At 35.6% G+C, this 23831-nt stretch overlaps 1 protein-coding gene and 1 pseudogene across 1 annotated transcript in view; one reads left to right on the forward strand and one right to left on the reverse strand.

Annotated features, from left to right (window-relative positions):
- The window catches only part of LOC134844626 (uridine-cytidine kinase-like 1), a 345869-nt gene that overhangs the window by 223926 nt on the left and 98112 nt on the right, over positions 1-23831 (forward strand). The window lies entirely within an intron of this gene.
- LOC134845216 (putative uncharacterized protein DDB_G0286901) overlaps positions 20649-23831 on the reverse strand; it is an 11855-nt pseudogene continuing 8672 nt past the window's right edge.

Genomic DNA, 23831 nt, shown 5'->3' on the forward strand with positions numbered 1-23831 from the left:
AGGTCAAATTGGGTTAGGATAAACAGTGTTGTCCTGTGACTGACTCTACCGAGGTGTTCACATGTTTTGAAATATTTTTTGACCCAAACAGGAAACAAATTTGCACTTCGCGGATTGACAAACAACCTCTATCATATTGAATTGTATAATAGGCATTTCCGCCATAAATGAAAATGAAAAAAATGGTTGTTCGAAATTTGTGTTTCCTCCAAAGACACCCGCCAAGAATTTTCTGTCATGAGAAAAGCCAGACTGTAACCGGCAGTTACCTCGCAGATACACTGCTTTTGGTGACAATAGACATGTAAGTTGACATTGACATTTTCACACAGAATTATATACCAAAAACGTAACTTCTTGTATATGGCTATAAAACTTTTCCTTTGAAAACTTCGGTGGTTAAGAAAAAGGCCTGTTTTTTTAACAAATTTATGTTTATCTTAGTAAATGAAAACAAAAAAATTGCAGTTTGAAAAAACATTTGTGTGTGATTCTTGGATTTTTCAGTTGACTGACCGATTTTTTGGTTGAAGTCTGGACTACATTAAAAACACAAAAAGTCAAATTTTGCATGCAATTTTTTCCGTAAATTGTATCTGTGAGCACAGACAAGCTTACAATAAAAAGGATAAAAAAAACTTTTACCTCAAGTTTGTTTTTCATTTCCATGGAAGAATGCGCATCATACATTTTTCTCATATGATTTCAAATAATAAGCATTTTTTGTTCATTTTTTTATAACTAAGTTGCTTTCATGTTTCATGTGACAAAACTGCCATCAACTTGATTTGCTTGAGCTATAAGCCAGCTTACGATTGCTTTTGAAAAAAAATTTCTTTCAAAAGAATGCTCGTCATTCAAGTTTCTTCTCGGAAAAATCTATGATAAGCACTTTTTCCATGTATTAAATGTGATAAGCACTTTTCCTGTATGGAGGTCAGCCCTTGTTTTCAGTCTTTGAAAAACAAGTAGTTCTTAAAAATCTTCCCGTAGTCCAATTAAACTTTAAATTGTAGACTGAGTCACAATTTTCCAACCTTTGATCAAAATTATCAGTACAGTAAAATTAAAAACAAGACCAGAAAGCTTTAGCTAACACATAATCAGAAAAGTTCGAGCAAATAATGCAGGAAAAATTTGACGAAAAAGCAAAATTTCAAACATTTTACAAACCAAAAATGTTTCGCAGATGTCTCTGATTATTAGAAATCACTAATCCATTATGATTAATGCCCCACTGAAACTAAATCCCCTTACTTCTTAGCAACTGACAATGAAATTGTATGAGAAAAAAACATCATCAGCATAGTTTCCAAGAAAAGCTGTAACGCATGCTTTTTTCAATGAGTGAACCAGATTTTATGCAAATGGCTATCAAAAAAGCTCTGCTTGTTCTCTCAGCGAGTGAACCAGATATGAATCTCAGAAAAATAGTCAAAAAGCAATCAGAAAAAAAAGAAAGAATTTTAGAGAAAAACAAAAAATGGAATGTAAAATTTTATCTGGTGTGACAAGGAAAAGCTCAAAAAATTACTCGAAAAGATTACGAAATTTTAAAGAACGAATTACTTAACCTTCTAATGTTTGAACATTTTTTTCATCTGACAGGCAACTTTATTGCCTTTACTGAACCAGAAACATTCTTTTTTGTTTATTGTTGTTCTATTATTCTGAACCTTTCAAGAAAAGCTGACAAAACGCATGTTGATTTGCTATAAAACAGAAGCTCCCTTTTATCGCATAACACTTATTGCAAATCCAACTAAGTTTCAGTCAAGATTAGTCCTCAAATATACTGGAGAGTTTTCAAGCAACCAACAATGGAATAGAACTGAACGCATAAGCGAATTTTCAATAGGCCTATGCATTTTCATGATAAAAAACTGCAACGACTCAACCTATTTGTTACATGAACAAACGGAATTGTTGCCGGAAAAAAAAAACGTAAGTTCGAAGTTTTTAAGGATACTCTGTCAATGGAGATAAGTGAATTTATTAAGCGGTCCAAGTATTTAAGGTGATATTTTTTCCACAGAACCAACCATCTAAAAGAAAAACGAAAACTCCTCCCGCAAATTCTTGAAAAACAAAGCAAAAATACAATTAAAATCACGAATTCCAATTTTTATGACGTACCTAAGCACCATGTCAATTATTATTTACAACATCCAAACATTTTAAAAGAACCACAGGCCTTTAAACTGAAAACAAATGAAAAAAAAATGAAGCACAATGAGTTTCATAACGTAATATCAACCAAAGTTCCATAACTCAAAAACACTCATACCCAAAATGACACCAATTTAGTTTTACAATCAAACCTCAAAAAACAATCATTTCAATGAAATCAAACTTTTCACTTTTAAAAGAAGTACTAAAAAGGAAAAAAAAACCCTGAACAATGCTTAAAAATCAACGGAAACAGACCAAAATAAATAGAAGGTTATAAGTATTTCGGCTCAAAAAGTATTTCAAAGAAAAACATTCAATCTCCCAAGAACTTTTTTAAAACAGTTGAAAAATGCACTCCGCAAAGATCAATGGGTGGATAGTTATATTTTTTGTGCAATTTTTCAATCAGCTATAAATGATTCTTAAAACCGAAACCAAACTCATAAATAAACTAGATTGAATAGCAAATTTTAAAATTATTTCTATAGTTAAGAGTCAATAATCAAACAATCAAGCTGAAACTTCCCGACAAGTCAGACGCTCAAGCTTTGCGCTAGAACGCTCGTTCTCTACTTCACTTTGATTTAAACAGGTTTGATGACCATTATTCAAAAAAAAGTTTGTCGAAAGAATTGTTGGACATTTTTATGTTCTGGGCAAGAATTAAAGTTTTCAGTTAGGTTTGACGGTTAAAACTAAAAATTGCATACAGTCAAATTAACTAAGGACTGCAGCTAAAATGAAACCTAAACCAATCGCACCAGATTCAAAATACTCTTATACTCTTATTTATTTGAAATACCCTTATTCAAATATTAAGCCAGAAGACGAATTGCTTGGATACCTTCATCCAGAAATTAGGAAGGATTGAATCCTAGAGGATGTGGTGAGACGGTCTCACCACATCCTCTAGGATTCAATCCTTCCTAATACTAATTTTGAAATATATACTAATTTTGAGGGCGGGCCGCGCTCCGAAAAAACGCAATTTTTCGGTCAAAATTTTCCAAAAAGTGCCTAAAAACGCCTTTTTTGGCCTGTTTTTTCAAAATTTTGGCTGCGGCGCAAAAACTTTGGCCAAAATTGGGACAAAACCGTGCTTTGGGAGAGCTCGAAAAATCAATTTGGTTGACCTAAAAAAAAAGGTCGTCAAAATTTTCGAATTTTTTTTGAAAATCCACCCCCCTCGAGAAAATCCTAGATCCGCCCCTGGTGAGACCTATAAGTTCGATGTCTGAGGTGTTTTGAGACTCATTCTAATTTATTGATAGGTTCGTGCAACTCTTTACTTTTGAATAAGCTTGGACAACTTTTTATTCTAACTGTCATTATTAACCCCAGTCTTATTTCCTTGATTGCAGAAAATCTACTCACAGAATTAGCTGTAAAATATTGCTAAAAAGGGGGCGAGGAAAAGATCATTTCGAACTATGTGAAATGTATTCTTGAAAATCTGATGAGTTATTTAGTTCAATTTCCAGAAAATTTTTAAAGATTAGTTATCGATTGTGACTGTTTATTGATCAATTCATTACAACTTCATGTTTTTTTTGCAAGGAGTACCTAGATATCTCTATTGGATAAGCGGAATAAAACAGTTGTTTATGCGACGTGAAGCATTCTCATAAAGAAAATCGAAATTATCAGTTGTGAAAAAAGTACTAAACTCGGCGGTTTCTTAAATTTGTGAAAAAACTTAGGTCAGATGAAGAAAACTGGCATTTCCAGACCCCATTACATTGGTAAGCTTTTGAAACTAAACAATGATAGTTTCATAGAGGGTAGCTCTGATAACTTGCTCTCAGTCAATGTAAAATTTTTACTGAATTTCGAAGTAAATGTTGTCCAAGATGAACATGGAAAACAGGCATTTTAGAAAGTAGTATCTTGAATTTTGCGCTTAGTTTCATCCATTAGTGTAGTCTCTTAAAATTGATTACAAAATGGAAAAGGTATGAAAAGCAGCAGTTTGATTTTGCTCTTATAAAATCGAAAGAGAAATACGTAATTGTTCCGACTTTCGATACGAAAGTAAAGGAATATTTGTGCTCGGGGTGGGTTTTTATTTCTTCAAACAAATATCGACTTTTTAACTAGCCATTTTTGACGGAATTGTTTTACATCATTCGAAAGGTATTGCTGATAAATTTCGCGCTAATAACGTGTAAGCGGAAATTTAATCCGTCTTATAAATCGTTCAAAATTGGTTGAAAGAAGCTTATTTGCCATAATTGATTTGTTACAATGAGCGAAATTTATCCCTTTGTACTTAATATGGCGTATGGGGTGATGATTTTCATTAAAAACTTTCAAATTTGGCAAAAAATGTTTCTTTTTATTATACTACTTTTAACTTTTCTTAAGGTTATTGCTCCATAAACCCTAAAAAGCAGTCAGAATATTCAGGGCTTCGCCATGAAACGAGCAGTCTTTTTTTCTTTGTTTTGTCTTTATTGTTACTTTTTTTGATGCAGTACTAGGTAGTGAACAAAAACTATCAAAGTTTCAGATCACTTAAAACCAAATATTCGTTTATGCTTCAAAGGAAGTGAATATTTGGATTTGAGTGATCTGAACCTCTGATAGTTTTTGATCACTGCCATTCAGATCTCAAAAGACCATCATTTGAATTGAAATAAAAAACAAAAATTTACAAAACCAAAACGGCTCACTCAAAAAAACTATCTAAAAAAGTATTCAAAGTCGTCAGATAATCAAACGAAAAAAATTACAATACAGGTAACATTAAATCAATTAAAGTCCCTAGAATTCGAAAAAATTTCTGTAGACAAACAATAGAACAAACAGTTTCAATACAATTTTTTGAATAACTGCGAATATTTATTAATACGGAAATGAAACTAAAATCTTTCAATAATTTCAAATAACAAAATTTTTACGTTTTTTTAGTTACTAGCCTAACTTTGAATCAATCAAGCTCATTTCTAGCCAATACCAAATCAAACGCTTAAATTTTGAGCTGAAAACTTCATTTCGATCAATTCATCTCATTTCTGTATTCAGTAAAAAAACCCACATGTCAAAAGAAACTCAGAATGAATCAATTTTTTCTCTTGCAAGAATTAATAACTTTCGATAGTTTTGTAATAAAAAAAAGATTAATCTATGCCTCTGCCTGGAGACTTGTGAAGCTAGAAAATAAATCAATGATACCGCAGTATTTTGTCAGTCAAGGTCAGTCTAAGATATAGCGACGACATATATATTAATTAATTAATTTAACTTCAACCTTCAACAACCTGTCAACACTCTTGGTGCTGAAGCTAAGTAATGTGTGTGTCTACTTAATTTATCTACTGTTGAAAGATTACAGTTGATCCAATCTGTATTTATTCGTACCAGTTCATAACCAATTGTTTTATTATTGTAACTAAGCATCTCATTAATTTACTTTACTTACTTTTAGTATTTTTAGTTAGAGTTCGTTAGTAAAGATCACGGATACCTCATGGTGCAGCCAGTAGTCCATAATTCGGATGAGCGAACAGATTTAGTTGTAGTACACCATTTTGAGCAAAACCATCGTCGGAGCCAACGTACCCATTGGATGCATGGATAGGCCCATTTTTCCTCGCAATTTCTCTACGCGAAAAAGGTAATCCAAACGACTTACTTTCACCACCTGGACCGGTACACGATGACCCGTCGCCGAAACCAGAATTACCAGCGTCAGGCGAAGATGCGGAAACAAACAGACGAGCGAGAGATAATGCCGCCACCAGGAAGGTACAAAAAGCAAATGACGAGAGAAGGAAAAAGGGCACGAAGATTAATCCAACAGTGTATTACCACGAGGCGGAAAGTCGCATCAAGTCCAGATTATTCTTCGCACTAGGCAACGAGGGTAAGAAAAGATTTCTGCAACAAAATGCCCACGTAAACAATGTAAACTTTAAAGATTTTTACGCCGCATGCGAGCGTCTATTCAAACGAGATAAGAATTACATCGTAGAAAGAATGCACTTATAAAACGCAAACCAAGGCAGAAAAGAAGGTTTAGAAGCTTTCTATCTCGGGACAGGCAGCAAAATGCGGATGGGCATAAGACGCCAAAAAGGAAGTAATCAGAGACATTTTCATAGCCAAAATGAGATTTGTGGACATACAACAGCAGCTATGTATCAGGCCAGGCGAAAATATTGACGAAACTCTTAAATCAGCATTATTACAATAAAAAGGCTATGCAACAGCTAAAACCCTTCTGAAACAAAACCCATCTGCGAACCCGTTCAGAATTAAGCAAGATTCTACCATGTCTATTCAACCACGGAATGTGTACAAAATTGGACTATTAGAACAACAAGACAAGAGAAGAAACCGGAAATCAGGACCCAACTCAGGTAACAAATCAATGAATACAGTGAAACTTTGTTACTTTTGTGGAAACAAACTCTCCCCAGAGCATAGGGAAAATGTGCAGCAAGGGGGCAACTTGTAACAGCTGCGGAAAGAAGGGTCATTTTGCGAAATGCTGCAACTCATCAGAATACAAAGTCGGGAATGTAGAATCAGATCAAGAAAAAAATTGAAACATTGAAAAATAGACTCGGATAGTGAGTCAGAGTACCCAGTCCTAAGAATAAAAGAAGAAAACCACCAGGCTGAATCTGTTAAAAATCTGGAAGTCACAAATGCAGCAGCGGGCCAAACGAAATGCTTAAGACTAACCCTCAGGACAGCGGGATCAATTTTTAGTGCCACAGTTGACACCGGAAGCGCGGCATCATTCATTAACAAACGAACAGCGGATTTACTATTGAAGAAAGACAAATCAGCGAGAGTACTATCATTAGATGAATATCCAATTAAGACAAAGTACGTCGACTACAATCACCACGCAATCAAAATTTATGGCACACTGATCATAGATATATATTCTAACGGATGGGTGGCTGAAAACGCACAATTTTTGAGTTTCAGAGAACCGAACAAGATGCTTACTAGGCCTGGACATACATCCTACGATACGCATAATAACCACGCAAGTAAAAATAACATGTTCTCAAAAGAAAGAAATCAAAACCACAGAAAAAACGAAGAAACTGAAGAGTCACAATTCTGGAAAACCAAACTCATGGAGAAATACAAAAAAAATTTCAACCGACTCGGAAGGTCTAAAAAACCATAAAGTTTTTACTCTTCTTAAGTCACCGTTAGTACCTATCCAAAAAAAGTGCCGTATAGTCCCAAACTTGACAAATGTACATCAGACCAGTTTGTAGCACCAGTAGTAGTCACGGCAAAAAAGGAGGCGGAACATACAACAGCAGCTATGTATCAGGCCAGGCGAAAATATTGACGAAACTCTTAAATCAGCATTATTACAATAAAAAGGCTATGCAACAGCTAAAACCCTTCTGAAACAAAACCCATCTGCGAACCCATCTGCGATGGACGCTAAACTTATGAATGCACAAAATTTCAAAACAAATTCTAAATGCCGAATCTACTGGAGTTACTAGACTCAGCTCCCCAGAGTATCACATCAAAGGACCCAGGTGAAGTGTGGTTTACATCATTAGATCTGAAGTACGCCTTCAGCCAGTTAGCCTTGGACGACTCAGTTAGCAAATACTGAAACTTCAGTACTGTTTGTGGCGAGTTCACTGGCACCTAGAGATTCAAAACGGGATTTCACGGACTGACAGACATGCCCAAAGAATTTCAGAAGGCGATAGATAACACGTTTCAAGGATTATCAGGATGATTCCTTTTTTTTAGACGACATTCTGATTGTGTCAAAAAGCTCGATTTTAGATCATAACAAAACAGTAGAAAGTGTCTTAGAAAGACTCGATGATAAAGGATTCGCGCTAAAGGGAAGCAAGTTCGAATCTTCGAAAAAGAGTTTAGCGTGGCTAGGTTTTGAAAAAGATTCAGAGGGAATCCGACCTAAACACTCGAAAATAGAGTCAGTCTTGAATTTAGCGCCGCCGAAAACTCTGAAACAACTCAGATCATTTATGGGAGTCTTAAGCCATTTATCAAAATTTATTCTAAACCTGCAATTAAAATTTAAACCTCTGAGACCCTCACTCGAAGTTGGAATAAGCAGTCATTTGTCTGAACAGATGTACAAGAATTTGCGTTCAAGGAATTATTAAAAGCAATCGGAGATATTACAAAAATGTTTCATTACGATGCAACGAAAAAGTCGAGAATTAAGTGTGATGCAAGCCACAAAAGATTGGGTGCTGCTTTAGAACAGGAGGTTGAACCAAGAATTTGGGCCCCAATTGCTTTTACAACCAGATTTCTAAATCAAGCAGAACAGAAGTATTCATCTAATGAACTAGAGCTACTAGCAGTGGTTTGGTCGTGCGAGTACTTTAAAAACTATTTATTGGGGAACCATTATTATACTCTAACTGATCACAAAGCACTAGTTTCTGCACTCAAGGAAAATAGAGGTAACCGGACAAATCAATCACGCTTAACTAGGTGGGCGGACCGGTTATTACCTTTTGAATTCTCAATTTTACACATTTCAGGAATAAACATAGGTATAGCAGATTACTTGTCGAGGAACCCAAAACTTCCAGCCCCACCACAAACCAAGTACGATGAACAATTTGTGATCAAATCGTTCAAATCGATCCAAAATTGATCCAACATTTTGACAATGCTTGCAAATACATCCAGAACAGGGTCGAGGAAAATCACACTTATCCAGATGTCATACCGGAATGTTGCTTAAACATATCAGACAAATCGCATCATCCCTTAAAATCCAATCATAAATCCAACTTAGTTAGAAACAAACCAGATCTACCTCAATTGAAGTTATTTAATCTGGATAGGCCAAAAATGTTAAACATTATTCGTTTTCATTCAATACAGGGCATCGCTACATGTATCAGAAGAATGAACCAATCATATTCAAACAGCAGAGTATGCAAATTTGTATTCGGGGACGGAAAGAAATTCCAAAGTCCTTCCGACCAATCTGAATCGAGCTGCGGGATTTGCGTAATTTCACTCGAAGGCCGCAAAAAATACGAATGGGATATTAACCAATTAGAATTGAGCAAATCTGCGGAAAGAAATATCAGCCCATATGACATTGAACCACAAGAAGGCGCCGTATCCAAGATAAACCAATCAGACAGCAGTATTCGTATAAACATAGAATTTGGCAAAAATTCATTGTCTCCGACCGTAACTCAACATAAAGCTTCCCTAATTCCTCTAATACTAGAACTAATCCCGGCCAAATTGAAAAATAACTAAACTTTTCAGATTTCTAATAGCAAATTTAACTTGCCATCACTAAGGGTCCAGGCGGACAAGCAGACCGTAACGGAGGCAGATCGGAATAGGCTGAAACGGCGCCGATCGGATGGAGGGAGCCAGCAGTTTAGGCGGAAGAAATTGAGACAAACTTCAGTGTCGAATCTGAGACAAAATAACGCAAAAATGCTGGCAAATTTCAGACTGAAGAGATCCACGAAGGCAGCAAGAGTAAGCATAATGGTGAACAAATTGAACAGCAGAGGCTCTAGGACCACACCGATTGTGTCAGATGACAGAAGGTCCTTCACAACAGGACTGTCGGACACACTACTGGCCGGGCTAACGTCGGAGTACTCGCAATTAGGACCATTGAGGAAATGTATTCTGCAAAAGACAAAGAGGGATTCATTCGGCTATGGAACTATATCGCAATTTTCATTAATGATTGCGTCATAATATATAATCGAGTGGCGATTCCACTTTGCCTAAGGAAAGCGGTACTCAATCGTCTACATAGAACGCACCCAGTACAAGAAGCGATGATAGATGCTGCAGTTTACATTTGGCGGCCACGAATGCACCGCGAGATTATCGAACTCTGTCAGAACTGCAGAAAATGCTCAGAGTATGGTTAGAGCATCAAAATATCAAAACCATTTAATTCATCTAAACCGCTACTAGAATTAGCCGCAACAAATGACGAGTTGCAAATGGACTTAGCCGGCCCATTATTAGATAGTAAAGAGAAAAAGTTATATATCTTAGTGGCGATTGATAGATATTCAAAATATCCGTCTGCGTCAATCACAAAAACAACGAGGGAGAGAAAATTACCTAAATTAATACGAACGGACCAATATTCAGGATTTAAAAACAAAATAAAATAATGTCACAATTTTGTAAGGAAAATGGAATCAAACAAATGTTTTGCCCCGTAGGAGACCACCGCGGTTGTGGACTAGTTGAAAGGTGTATCCAAACAATTAAGAGGAAATTGGGAACAATGCAACTGGATCCCAATTTCACGGATATTCAGTCCGCGGTTAAATTGATTATTGGAGACATTCGAGTCGTCAAACACGCTTTATTGAAAAAGTCACCTTTTGAACTTCACTTTGGAGGGAAGCCAAATACCTGTTTTTCACTTTTAAGTGATAAACGTTTACACAATTTAGATCGTGACAACTTAGAAAGGAATTTGTTGACACTGGAGCAGATGAGAGAAACATCGGATTCAAGGACAAGACTCAAAGCAGTGCATAAAGGAGAAACGAGCAGAAGCTTATGACCAAAATTCAGACTTAGATCACCCGAGCCGGAAGGATTGAGGACACTAGAAACTCTGGCTAAGGCAGCCAGCGACTGGCTTCATCAGAGTCCAATTCATCAGATGGGCAACCTCTACTTACCAGTGCGTCCCAAATTAAAAGGCAACCAAATTTGGCCGCAAGCTCTAGTTGGTCAAGAAAACCCACAGGAAGAGAGAATTTGGAACCAGCCTGATCATCTTTATTGCCTCCAAGGAAGCGAACAGTGGACCTCACAATATCATCCGAAAGCTCGGGGGAATTAGCAGAATCACCGGTGAAAATGACTCCAGTACCTGCAGCGATAGTGCCACTTAAAGGAAATCCAGCAAAAATGGCAAGTATTTCAGCCAGTTCGAAGACAACTCAAGCTGAAGAGCCGAGGGTACCAGACCAGCCAGACATATCACCGCCAAAGGAGAGTCAGAGTAAGCGGAAGGAAACAGTAACGGAGCCCACGATTTTACCACAAAAGACGGAAGAGATCAAATTGAACATATAAAATTGTTCGAGAAGCTCAGGCAGGACAAAGAGACAAACTAGATTTCTCGGCAGCCCTCTACGTCATGCGGTAAAAATAGTTGAGGAGGAAGGAACAAGCGCTGCGAAGAATCCAGTTATCCCGCCGTCAGAGGAGCTGTATACAGCATCACGAGCGGTTTCGATTTCGATGGGTAGTTTTCCATCATCAGATGAAGAACAAACAATGACTGGGAGAAAAATAAGTACCAGAAAACCACGAGAGCCTTTTTTGAAACCAAAACTGAAACCAAAAAAAAAACAAATGAACTAATCTAGACATTGAAACATTAAATTTTCAATTTCAATAAAAATTTTCTTTGGTGGGGGAATGTGATACTGCATGATACTGCAGTATTTTGTCAGTCAAGGTTAGTCTAAGATATAGCGACGACATAGATATTAATTAATTAACAAAACTTCAACCTTCAACAACCCGTCAACACTCTTGGTGCTAAAGCTAAGTAATGTGTGTTTCTACATAACTTATCTACTGTTGAAAGATTACAGTTGATCCAATCTGTATTTATTCGTACCAGTTCATAACCAAGTGTTTTATTATTGTAACTAAGCATCTCATTAATTTACTTTACTTACTTTTAGTATTTTTAGTTAGAGTTAGTTTGTAAAGATCAAGGATATCTCAACCGAATTAAATGCGAAAACTTTTCATCAAACTTTGTACTTCAATTCATTTTTTTCTAAAAGAATTTTGTTTGTGTAGGATGCGTTGAGACCTGAAAACTTCAAGTCTTACTTTGAGATCTTTTGCGTCAAGCGCTTCTCTATCAAGACGGAGAAATGGGAGATTTTTTTAAACTGTCAGTGTCTTAGGTTCATTAACTCTAGTCCAGGATTCATCGAATACCGGAAAAAAAAGAATTAGAAATATAGCCTTTAGTTGGCCCCTGTATACTCTAAAATGCCTGATTAGTTGAGCAGATCAGTTTGTAAAAGTAAATTAGAGTGTAGTTATCAATTCTGATTGGTAGCAGTCAGTGATTTACATTCCACTGTTTTATTATAGGGATTACAAAAAGGTGGAAGCCAAAACATAAATGAAGTTCCGAACAAATCGCAATTTCCGTGTAATGTTTATTCAATTTTTTAAAAAAATTTTTGATTTTTTTTTGTTAGCTGAGTTAGCTTATGTTCTTCGTAAATTCATGAGAATGTGTTTTATCGTCCATCACATAAAAAAAATTTTCATAAGAAACTATCGTACATTTTGCTTAAATTGAAATCGTATGGCAATCAATTTTCCCTAAATTCCGAAACTCAATGTATACTATGAAAATTAAATGATGTCAAAATGGGCAGTTCAGATACCCTTGATTGGCTTATTGGAACCTGATCTAAACTACATTTTATGATTGGATAAATTAGATATTTTACCAATGTAAAGTATTTAATATTAACCAATCATGATCCATCTGACTAACAATCCACTTATTTGTAAGTGCTGAAATTACTTGTAATTTCAGCACCAGAGAGATTTGAATTTAACTTAGAAATTAGTTGACTCTCCAAGAAGACTTCAGCAACCGCAATAAACCAGTATACCCTAGATCTATTGAGCCTAGCAGAGACTAGTTAAACAACCTGAGACTAGATAGTATAAGAGTAAGATTAGGATTGGTATTAGACTAAGAAGTTGCACGAATCTATCCGGCCGAAAATAAGATAGCGTGACGAGCAGACGGTGTACCCTATCCGAAATTACTCTATGAGTTATACACTTCGGTCCTAACTCATCTGGTGCGACCATTAGTCTCGAACAAGACCTTAATAGCTTAGAATTAACCAAAAATAGATTAGAATTTAGACAAAACATTTTTAAAATGTTACACGACGATAATTTAATCGAAATGTCTCTAGGACTCAATAGATCAAAGCCAATATTCCGAACGATAAGAGAACTACCCGGAATTGCAAGAAGACCTCGAACCAGAGACGACATACGACAAAGTAGAAACTTACCATATAGTTATATGATAGTTCGGCAAAAGCCAACACAAACTTTTGTATTTAGAATACTACTAGCAATGAATTTAGATTTTCATTTGCAAACATAAAATCTTGAAGTCAATCTTCAAAACATTTCAGGCGCTAAACCAAATTATTAATATACAATAACGATTGATAAGGAGATCTCAGATCGTTTTCCTAAATTCTGCAGTAATATACAAAACATGTTTGAAAAATATTTATTGAAAAATCAAAATAAAAATTAGTAGCATGACAATAAATGGTTAGTAATTATAAATCATCCTGTTGTTCCAGCTTCATCACCTAAACATAACAGCATTCATAAGCTCACTAATATCATAAAAACACTAAATCTTTTCTCTACACAAATTTAAATCATTTTAAACTAAATTCACTTAAATTTAAAATCAGATCATCAAGGCTCATCCTTGGATCTTAAATCATTTTCTATTTAATTAAATTTAAAACTTGATCATCAAGGCCTCTCCTTGGATCAAAAAGAACAATTTTGTTCTCCCCCACCCACTTAGCTAGTGTCTAACGACCTCAAACGTCGATTCACTATCCAACCCTTTCTAAAAACCCAGGACTAACAGAAATTTTTAATAAAACTAACCATTCAAATTAGGCTAAACAGTGAAGAACTTCGGTTATTCATCCTTCACTTGAACCCTCCTCTTACCAGACCCAGGATAGATCTTAGACTTAGTAAGTTTAAAATAGTATCTAACGAACTACTCGCGTTCTAATTATACCTGAACCTTGTGGATCGATTTACTATTCTCCAACCCTGAACACAATCACTACCCTTAAGTAAGATTAAGTAAGTTAACACCTTAGCTTATACCAGCCACGAGAAAGTATAAAATCATTCTTCGGAATCGATATACTTTTCTCCCCAACCCTGAACAAATAGACCCAGGTTAGGCTAACCAAAAAATTGTAAGGACTAACAGTCTAAGTAATAGAAATCATTTAACAACCTTTTGCATCCGTCATCCTAAACCTTATGTCATTTAAAAACCTAGGAAATAAACAAACAATCGTTTTACACAATTGTGAAATAGATAACAAAAAATACGATCTTGTAATCACACCACACACACAAACAGTTGGATATATCAGAACAAAACGACAAACACTAAAAAGAAAAATAATAACCAAACAAAGACAAATTACACGAAAAAGATTTTCCAAAAACCGCAACGCATTTTCAGAATCAGAAACCAGCAGTTTAGACGAACTTTATAAATTAAAAGAATCTATAGATAAAAATTGCCCCATTCACGATCAATTATATTTTTCCGACTCCGAAACAACTTCAAATTCATCAAAAAGAGGAAAAAGAAGAATAAAAAAGCAATATAAACACAAACCAGTACATTTATACAATTGGAATCAACCAATTAGACACATTGATAATTACATATTAACAGTCATCAAACGAAAAAATGAGCTCAACACACACCCCAGGTGAAGAAAGTCCAGATGATGATGATATCTTCCCCTTTATCGTAGATGCAACCACTGATAGAGGACAGCATATATTTTGCAAAAATTTACTCTTAAATTTGTTTGAACCCGGAATCAGTCCATGTAAAACAGAGTTCCCAGATGTAAAAATCAAAAGACAAATTATCGATCACTATTTGAAAGATATATGTAACTTAACACAACAATACGGAATCTACTCCATAGAATTCAACTCACCAAACCAGAATCACAGCAAATATGTAATTCAAACAGACGACCTTGATTTAGAATTCTCAAAAGTATTCTCAGAATATATAAAAAGCATACAATATCATAACTCACAAAGAGCAAACTCCATATTCACCAATGAAGTTTTTGCAATAGTATATAGTTATATCTCGATATTAGAAAACGAAATCCCAATCACAAATGTTTCACCGACAGAAACATCTAAACATATAAGAGTACGACATGAAATCACACTACTCTCTAGTTTTCTAAATATAATTAAAGAAAATTTCACGAAAGATGAAGTTTCACAACATACAAAACACGACTTACAAAAAATTTTGGCATGGTTCATAATAGATTATTTCACACATAATATTGATTTAATTTCACAAGCAAGAAAAAATTTTAGACCCCAAAACTCAAACGATGATACTGCCATCACAGAACAATCAGACTATGTTTGGGACCCCGAATGGTCTCATCCCGCATTCATAAACTTCCCACAATCAATCTCAAGTCAAGCAATAAGTACAATATCTTATGTAAGAGATTATGTAAGAGTAATACCATTAACCATTGATGCAACACCATTAAACTATAATACATTTTTACCTGATATGCAAAATAATAGTTTAAACTCCACAGTCATACACAATGAAAACCTCAATGGAACTAGAAATCTCACTCAACAAGATATCCAGACACCATCACACTTCATAAATGAAGAAATCGTACACTCAACAACTCTAACACACGATAACAAGTTTCAAACTTTCCTTTAACCCGGTTGGAAAGGAATTATATACTAAACAAAACTAACCAATGCAGCTTACTAAACACCACAACACATAGCATAACATCATGACTAAGAAAAGGAAACCAACGGTACCCAAACCGGATTAACCCAGTTTAAAACTGGATAATTTATTCTTTTGAAGACTATTATAAAGTCTAAGAAAGAAATAACAAAACACAAAAAAGTCGATAGACAAACCCATACCACAAACAATTTGATTTTTGAAAAAAGGACACAACCAACAAAACATAAGAAAAACCACAACAAACCCAACATAAAACGTTGTCACATAACAGGACCTCTCACAAAAACCGCATGCAATCATACTCCCACTCCTGGCCTAACCCACCAGAAGAGGACGTCCTGAGCATGCTCTATAGCCGGCCTAACCCACCGCGCTACATCCACGCTTTGTGACACACACTCCTACTTTTAATAAGAGCTACTCAAGGGTGAGTAACTCTTCAAAATAACTGAACTAAAACAAAAAGCTTTTGTGAAAACAACTAACCAAAATCATAATTAAAAAACATTAAACTAATAAAAGTTTTATAAAATGTAAATTATATTATGCAATATATAGATCAGCATACAACACCAAAGACGAACATCCAAAGACAAAATGAACCCACTACACTCGAAAAAGAATGGCCAACCACAATCAATATGCCGCCCACAATCACAACTCAAAGGATTTAGAGTACGACTTGACTTCGCAGAAAAGGACTTCATTGAACTAGGCCAATGACCACCTCGATGTTCAAGTATACGTACAGATCCGAGTAACCAGGCATCCCCTCCACGCACAATCTCCACGCCATTCCCAGACAAGATCAAAACACAAAGAAGTTCTCATCAATGAAACAGAAAAACCTGACATAGCCAACCATTCTGAAATCAGATTTGAGTTTGTTGCGAAAACCCAGTCGTTGTCATGAGATGACACAAAGATCGAACCTGGAACTTCTCTAACAAGAGAACCCAGAAGAAATATGATGTTCGCCAAACACCAACGTCCATCATCCATCCTTTGAATTACAGAAAGACTATTCTAAAAAACTCTGCAAAACCCGGATGGGTGGAACCTGATCTAAACTACATTTTATGATTGGATAAATTAGATATTTTACCAATGTAAAGTATTTAATATTAACCAATCATGATCCATCTGACTAACAATCCACTTATTTGTAAGTGCTGAAATTACTTGTAATTTCAGCACCAGAGAGATTTGAATTTAACTTAGAAATTAGTTGACTCTCCAAGAAGACTTCAGCAACCGCAATAAACCAGTATACCCTAGATCTATTGAGCCTAGCAGAGACTAGTTAAACAACCTGAGACTAGATAGTATAAGAGTAAGATTAGGATTGGTATTAGACTAAGAAGTTGCACGAATCTATCCGGCCGAAAATAAGATAGCGTGACGAGCAGACGGTGTACCCTATCCGAAATTACTCTATGAGTTATACACTTCGGTCCTAACTCATCTGGTGCGACCATAAGTCTCGAACAAGACCTTAATAGCTTAGAATTAACCAAAAATAGATTAGAATTTAGACAAAACATTTTTAAAATGTTACACGACGATAATTTAATCGAAATGTCTCTACGACTCAATAGATCAAAGCCAATATTCCGAACGATAAGAGAACTACCCGGAATTGCAAGAAGACCTCGAACCAGAGACGACATACGACAAAGTAGAAACTTACCATATAGTTATATGATAGTTCGGCAAAAGCCAACACAAACTTTTGTATTTAGAATACTACTAGCAATGAATTTAGATTTTCATTTGCAAACATAAAATCTTGAAGTCAATCTTCAAAATCATTTCAGGCGCTAAACCAAATTATTAATATACAATAACGATTGATAAGGAGATCTCAGATCGTTTTCCTAAATTCTGCAGTAATATACAAAACATGTTTGAAAAATATTTATTGAAAAATCAAAATAAAAATTAGTAGCATGACAATAAATGGTTAGTAATTATAAATCATCCTGTTGTTCCAGCTTCATCACCTAAACATAACAGCATTCATAAGCTCACTAATATCATAAAAACACTAAATCTTTTCTCTACACAAATTTAAATCATTTTAAACTTAAATTCACTTAAATTTAAAATCAGATCATCAAGGCTCATCCTTGGATCTTAAATCATTTTCTATTTAATTAAATTTAAAACTTGATCATCAAGGCCTCTCCTTGGATCAAAAAGAACAATTTTGTTCTCCCCCACCCACTTAGCTAGTGTCTAACGACCTCAAACGTCGATTCACTATCCAACCCTTTCTAAAAACCCAGGACTAACAGAAATTTTTAATAAAACTAACCATTCATCTTTCTAAGATCAACCTTTTCATAGAAACATTTTGCCGGGCAAATTGTTTGACTAGCTTTGTCAGTTTTTGGATGGGTTTTTGATTACCATTAATTTCTCTAGACTTCGGTTTGCATGACATTTCTGAAACAACTATTTTTCTTAGGTTGAAAGTTGTATGAAATATGCTTTTTTGTTACTTTTAAGAATATTCTCACAGACACTTACAACTCTGGAGCTGTGTCAATCTACAAGTTCGAGGGCGGCAAGAAAAAACTCAAGCTGGTCTACACACTGTGGTCGCCGAAACCATCTGAGCACAATCTCTTCGGATTCAAAGTCGCTTCGTTGGGAGATATGAATGCTGACGGTAAAGTTTTGTCACTTATAAACTGCATTAAACTGTCTCATAACTTCAACTTTAAACGCTTTTTTTTTACTTTTTAGATCAAAAATTTTTTTTGACTGAAACAACAAATCTTTACAGGCCGAGAAGATATTCTGGTAACAGCACTGACTGAACGTAACGAAAACAACGGTCGGGGTAAAGTCTATATCTTTGATGGCCGATCACTTAGTGATATTTTTTCAAAATCCAATCGACAGAATGACTACCCAGAAATTCTTCAAGAAATAATTTCAACGACGCCTTCAAGGTCAGAACTATTCGGATTCAGTATTGGAGAAGCAAAAGTAGACCTGGACGGAAATGGTTTCTATGATTTGGTCATTGGGGACCCTGGAAAAAGAGCTCAAAATGCGCACGTGTTTTACTCCAATAATTATATTCGTTTGATTCATGATGACGCTATAAAAAAGCGATTTAGGTTTGATTATGGCGTTGACAGCTCGTGTCCAGTAAGTCAAAACTTCAGGTTTTGTGGAAAGATTCAGGTTGTTTTGCAAAACCGTGGAGTTCCTATATTTAGCCAGGTTAATCGGAAGGAGCGGCCAACTTTCAAAAAATGGAACTTTTCAAAAAATTTCACAGTTGATGTGAGGTTCACAAAAGATCAGACTTCAAACTCGTTGGAGCAAATTTTTGTTTGGGATGGTATTACTGAATGCAAATTTGGACCAAACATTGATACAGTTGAGACCGCCATTTTCCTGTATGGTAACATTTCTGAATTTTTTGGGGCAAAAATATCGATTATTGCAGAGACCAATGTGTCAGGAAACAATGAAATATCACTGAGAGAAAGCTATAAAGGCAAGACTGTTTTGGCTCCATTGATTACTAAAGATTATGATTTTTATATTGGATCGTCTGTGGAGCTCAGTTTGGCAGCAGAGCCGAAAAGATCGACTGTTATTTTAGGACAAGAATCGAAAATCTGGTCAATGAAATTTTCAGTGCATAATCTTATGGGAAAGAATATTCGTTTACTGGATGGTTTATTGCAGATTTATCTTCCAATTTCTAGCATCAAACTTTTACGAGCGTCCTCTGATCCTCACACAATAGTTTCTTGCAGACAAGAAGGTAGGTTTGTAACTCTGATGAGATATATTTTAGAATATTTGGCGAATAGGCATACATAGCACAGATACATCCAATAAAAATGAATAAAACAGGTTTTTTTTCCGTATTACAATTTGCGGAATCCGCTTATATTTGCGGAACCCTGAACAGCTAATTATATTCGCTCGTTGCGGAATCCGCGTCAAATCTTAAGTTACACGTATTTGAGCGCGGAATCCACAGAAAATTTTGGATGAATCTTAAGGACTTGTCTCTGGATTCCAGTGACCTACAGCCTCCAAATTGAGCGCCTATCCAGTACACAGTTTGGCCTCGTAATAAGGGGAAACAAAAAAAAAAATCATTTTTCCGAGAGACGCATTAGCGGTGGAGTCTTTGAGTCTTCTTGCTCATCAATCGGGTATTTTTTATCGAACTTTTTTTTCAAATTTTTATAAATTTTTCTCGTTTTGCTCAGATTTATTCATTGTGTGCCGCTTCTCCGAGGAAAAAACTTTCAGCTCAACCGCAGTTGTTTGGATCGATGTATCGTTAAACAGCATTGTAGCAGGAGTTTCAACCGCGGAGAGTCTGTTCTATTTCCCATATCGATTTAGCTGGGCTAACGATGGTGGTGGATTAGAATACATAGACTATTTGATGCTGACAGTCCAGTATGACGGCAAGATAAAGACAACTGCCTACGGACCTTCATTGAAGCCTTACACCAAATTTGGCAAGGATGGAAATCAGCTCACGTACAGAGCTGTCTTCCAAAATACTGGCCAATCAATGGTTGGACGATTGGATGTTTCTTTTTATTTTCCACTCGATATAACCAAATACAATGTTCCGCCAAAAAACATGGTAAGCGCTTTAGTATTTCAAATACTTTTCATTAAAACCATTTTAAACGAGAAACGATGAAGAAACCGTAAAAAAATCCGCGGCTGCAAAAGTGGTGTGTTTGTTGTATGTTCTAAACTCTTTTTATTTCGCATCGCGAGTTTTTGTTTTGGCCAACGTAGTGAAACGTTGCCCGGTGGCATAGTTTATTCTCGCTAATGAGTAGGATAAAATTATTTTAGATATCTATTGAAAAGCAACTCATATTTACACGTCATTAAACAAAGGTAATCCTCCACCAGCACACAGACTCATGCAGATGCATAGAAACACGCTACTCGCATAATACTTGAAAATGAACAGTTGAATGAGTTTAAAGAGACTAAATTTTCAACACTCTGTTTTAGCAAGTAGCCCCTAGTTGATCAAGATCAAGATACGATCTTTTGTGGAAAAAAAAAAAAAACTTTACACAAGAAGACAACCTTAGCGTTTCCGTAGGAAGGATGCAATACCATTTTCCTTCAAGATCTTTTAAGATAACCCTCCTTGATCGACTAGGGTCATCAAGTTTGTCCCGTGTTAGTTCTGCAACTCCAGCTCGATATATTTTTTTAAGTTAAAGCTTCAAATTGATACCCCATCCCTTAGAGCGACTCTTCTACTCCTGCCTCATTCGTGACATCCGCATTACTGATCTTCAACGCTTCTGACTACTCCTATTCTTCGAAGTATAACCGCCTCTGATTCACTGAGTCAGATCTCGCAAAACTGCTCCGATTTTTCTGACACTTACGTTTACGTCTAAATAATTTAAATAGCTATACAATGTTTTTTTTTGCTATATGCCGCTGCCAAGTAATATCCAAAACTCTTCAAAAGTCACTTCCTGTATCCATAACTCTTCAAAAGTAATCCCTTGAGTTTTTCAAAATCAACTCTTTTACTCCTGAAAGTTAACAGAAGCTTTCCTGTATCTGGACTAAATTATCTTGTCTGCGTTCATTCTCGCCAAACCTTTAATAAACGGCTTCTTATCTGGTATTCTTTTTTCTCTTCTACATTCTACGCTGCCAGTTTTTTTTCTCTATTTCAATTATCGGTTATTCATTTTCTGGTAAAATGGACGGTGTCAACAGCTGAGGGGAATAGTTCCTTCAGCTGATGACGCTCTAGACCATAACCGGTCCAGAGCACGACAGTCTTCGGCTGTGCCATGTAAACTAATCTCTTGGCGGATTGTAAGACAACATCAAAAGAAAGTCAAATCAGAGAAAACAACCGTACTGCAGTTTCATGGATAACTATCGATTATATTGAGTTTTTGTTGTCAGTCTCTATGAATTCAAAAGTAATCGATTATAGCCGATTTTATAAGTCAAATAAAAAATCCATGTCAATCAAGTTTAAACAATCGTAAAGGGTTATAATCATTTTTTTTCGTAGATTATTCTACAATTTCCAGCACATTTCAGTATATATTACACTTAACAGTTGCTTTTGGCTTTATACATGCTGCAGATAAACCAACAAGATTCGATTTAGCCTAGAAAACACATATCTTGTTTTCAGTTTTTTGGGTCACAATGTTTTCTGATTAGTTTTTATTTTCTCGTTTTTTGATGAACTTTATCTACTCTCCCTAATCCAATTTTACCCACCGCCCCTTTTAAACCGCTCCTCTTCCCGTTACCCAAGGTGGAGCGGGATAGACGTAAGAGGGGGTAAACTGGGGAAATTGATAAACTGGGGGAGGCGATAAATTGTGGATAGGGGTAAACATGGCGAAAGATTAAACTGGGGGAAGGGAGGAACGTGAACGGAGAAATTGAGTGGTAGCAGGATTAAACGGGCGTTATTAAAACTGAGTAGGTTTAGAATTCGAGTAGGCCGTGAATATAGCAGAAGTTGTTGAAAATCTTGCAAATATTCAATTATAATGGATTATAATGGGTTATAATGACAATATTATAGTCCTTATTTTTCCATTTATATCAGTTTTTATCCTTGAAACTCCGTTGCGGGTCACTTATTGATCTTCTAACAAATACGCAGACTCATTTCATTACACAATTCAAATTTGTATATCATATAGCTTTTCCACAATTGGAACCTGATCTAAACTACATTTTATTATTGGATAAATTAGATATCTTATCAATATAAAATATTTAAAATTAACCAATCATATTCCATCAAACTAACAACCCACTTATTTGTAAGTGCTGAAATTACTTGTAATTTCAGCACCAGAGAGATTTGAATTTAACTCAAAAAATAGTTACCTCTCCAAGAGAACTTCAGCAGTCGCAATAAAATGTTATCACATAACAGGACCTTTCAAAGAAACAGCATGAAATCATACTTCCACTCCTGGCCTAACCCACCAGAGAAGGACGTCCTGAGCATGCTTATAGCCGGCCTAACCCACCGCGCTACACCCACGCTTTGTGACCACACTTCAATATTTAATAAGAGGTATTCAAGGGTGAGTAACTCTTCAAAATAGCCGAACTAAAATAAAACGCTTTTGTGAAAACAACTAACTAAGATCATGACTAAAAACCAAATAAACAAAGGTTTATAAAATGTAAATTATAATATGCAGCATATAGATCATACACAACAAAAAAGACGAATATCCAAAGACTAGACGATCCCATCACACTCAAACAAATGAATGGCTAAACACAACGGACATGCCGTCCACAATCACGACTCAAAGGATTTAGAGTACGACTTGACTTCGCAAAAAAGGACTTCATTGAACTAGACCAATGACCACCTCAATGTTTAAGTATACGTACAGATCCGAGTTACAAGGGATCCCTTCCAAACACGATTTTCTCGCCATTCCCAGGCGAGGCTGCATACAAAACAGTTTTCTACTAATACAGAAAATTCTGACATAGCAGACCATTTTGAAATCGGATTGATTTCATTGGGGATCACAGCCGTTGTCGAATGACAAGATTATAATTTCCTATCCCTAATTCCAGCGTCCTGGAACGTTCTTCTTCAAGAGGAACCGGATAAAAAAATGATGTTTGCCAAATACCAACGTTCATCATCCATCCTTCAATTACAGAAAGAAAAATATTTCTAAAAAATCTGGAAACCCCGGATGTGTGGAACCTGATCTAAACTATATTTTTTTGTTGGATAAATTAGATGTCTTATCACTATAAAATATTTAATATTAACCAATCATATTCCATCAAACTAACAACCCACTTATTTGTAAGTCCGGAAATTACTTGTAATTTCAGCAACAGAGAGATTTGAGTTTAGAACTTGGAAATTAGTTACCTCTCCAAGAGAACTTCAGCAGTCGCAATAAGCCAGTATACTCTAGATCTATTGAGCCTAGCAGAGACTAGTTAAACACCCTGAGACTAGTAGATATAAGAGTAAGGTTAGGATCGGTATTAGACTAAGAAGTTGCACGAA

The sequence above is a fragment of the Symsagittifera roscoffensis genome, chromosome 4 (assembly GCF_963678635.1).
Source record: "Symsagittifera roscoffensis chromosome 4, txSymRosc1.1, whole genome shotgun sequence".
Classification (NCBI taxonomy): Eukaryota; Metazoa; Xenacoelomorpha; order Acoela; family Convolutidae; genus Symsagittifera; species Symsagittifera roscoffensis.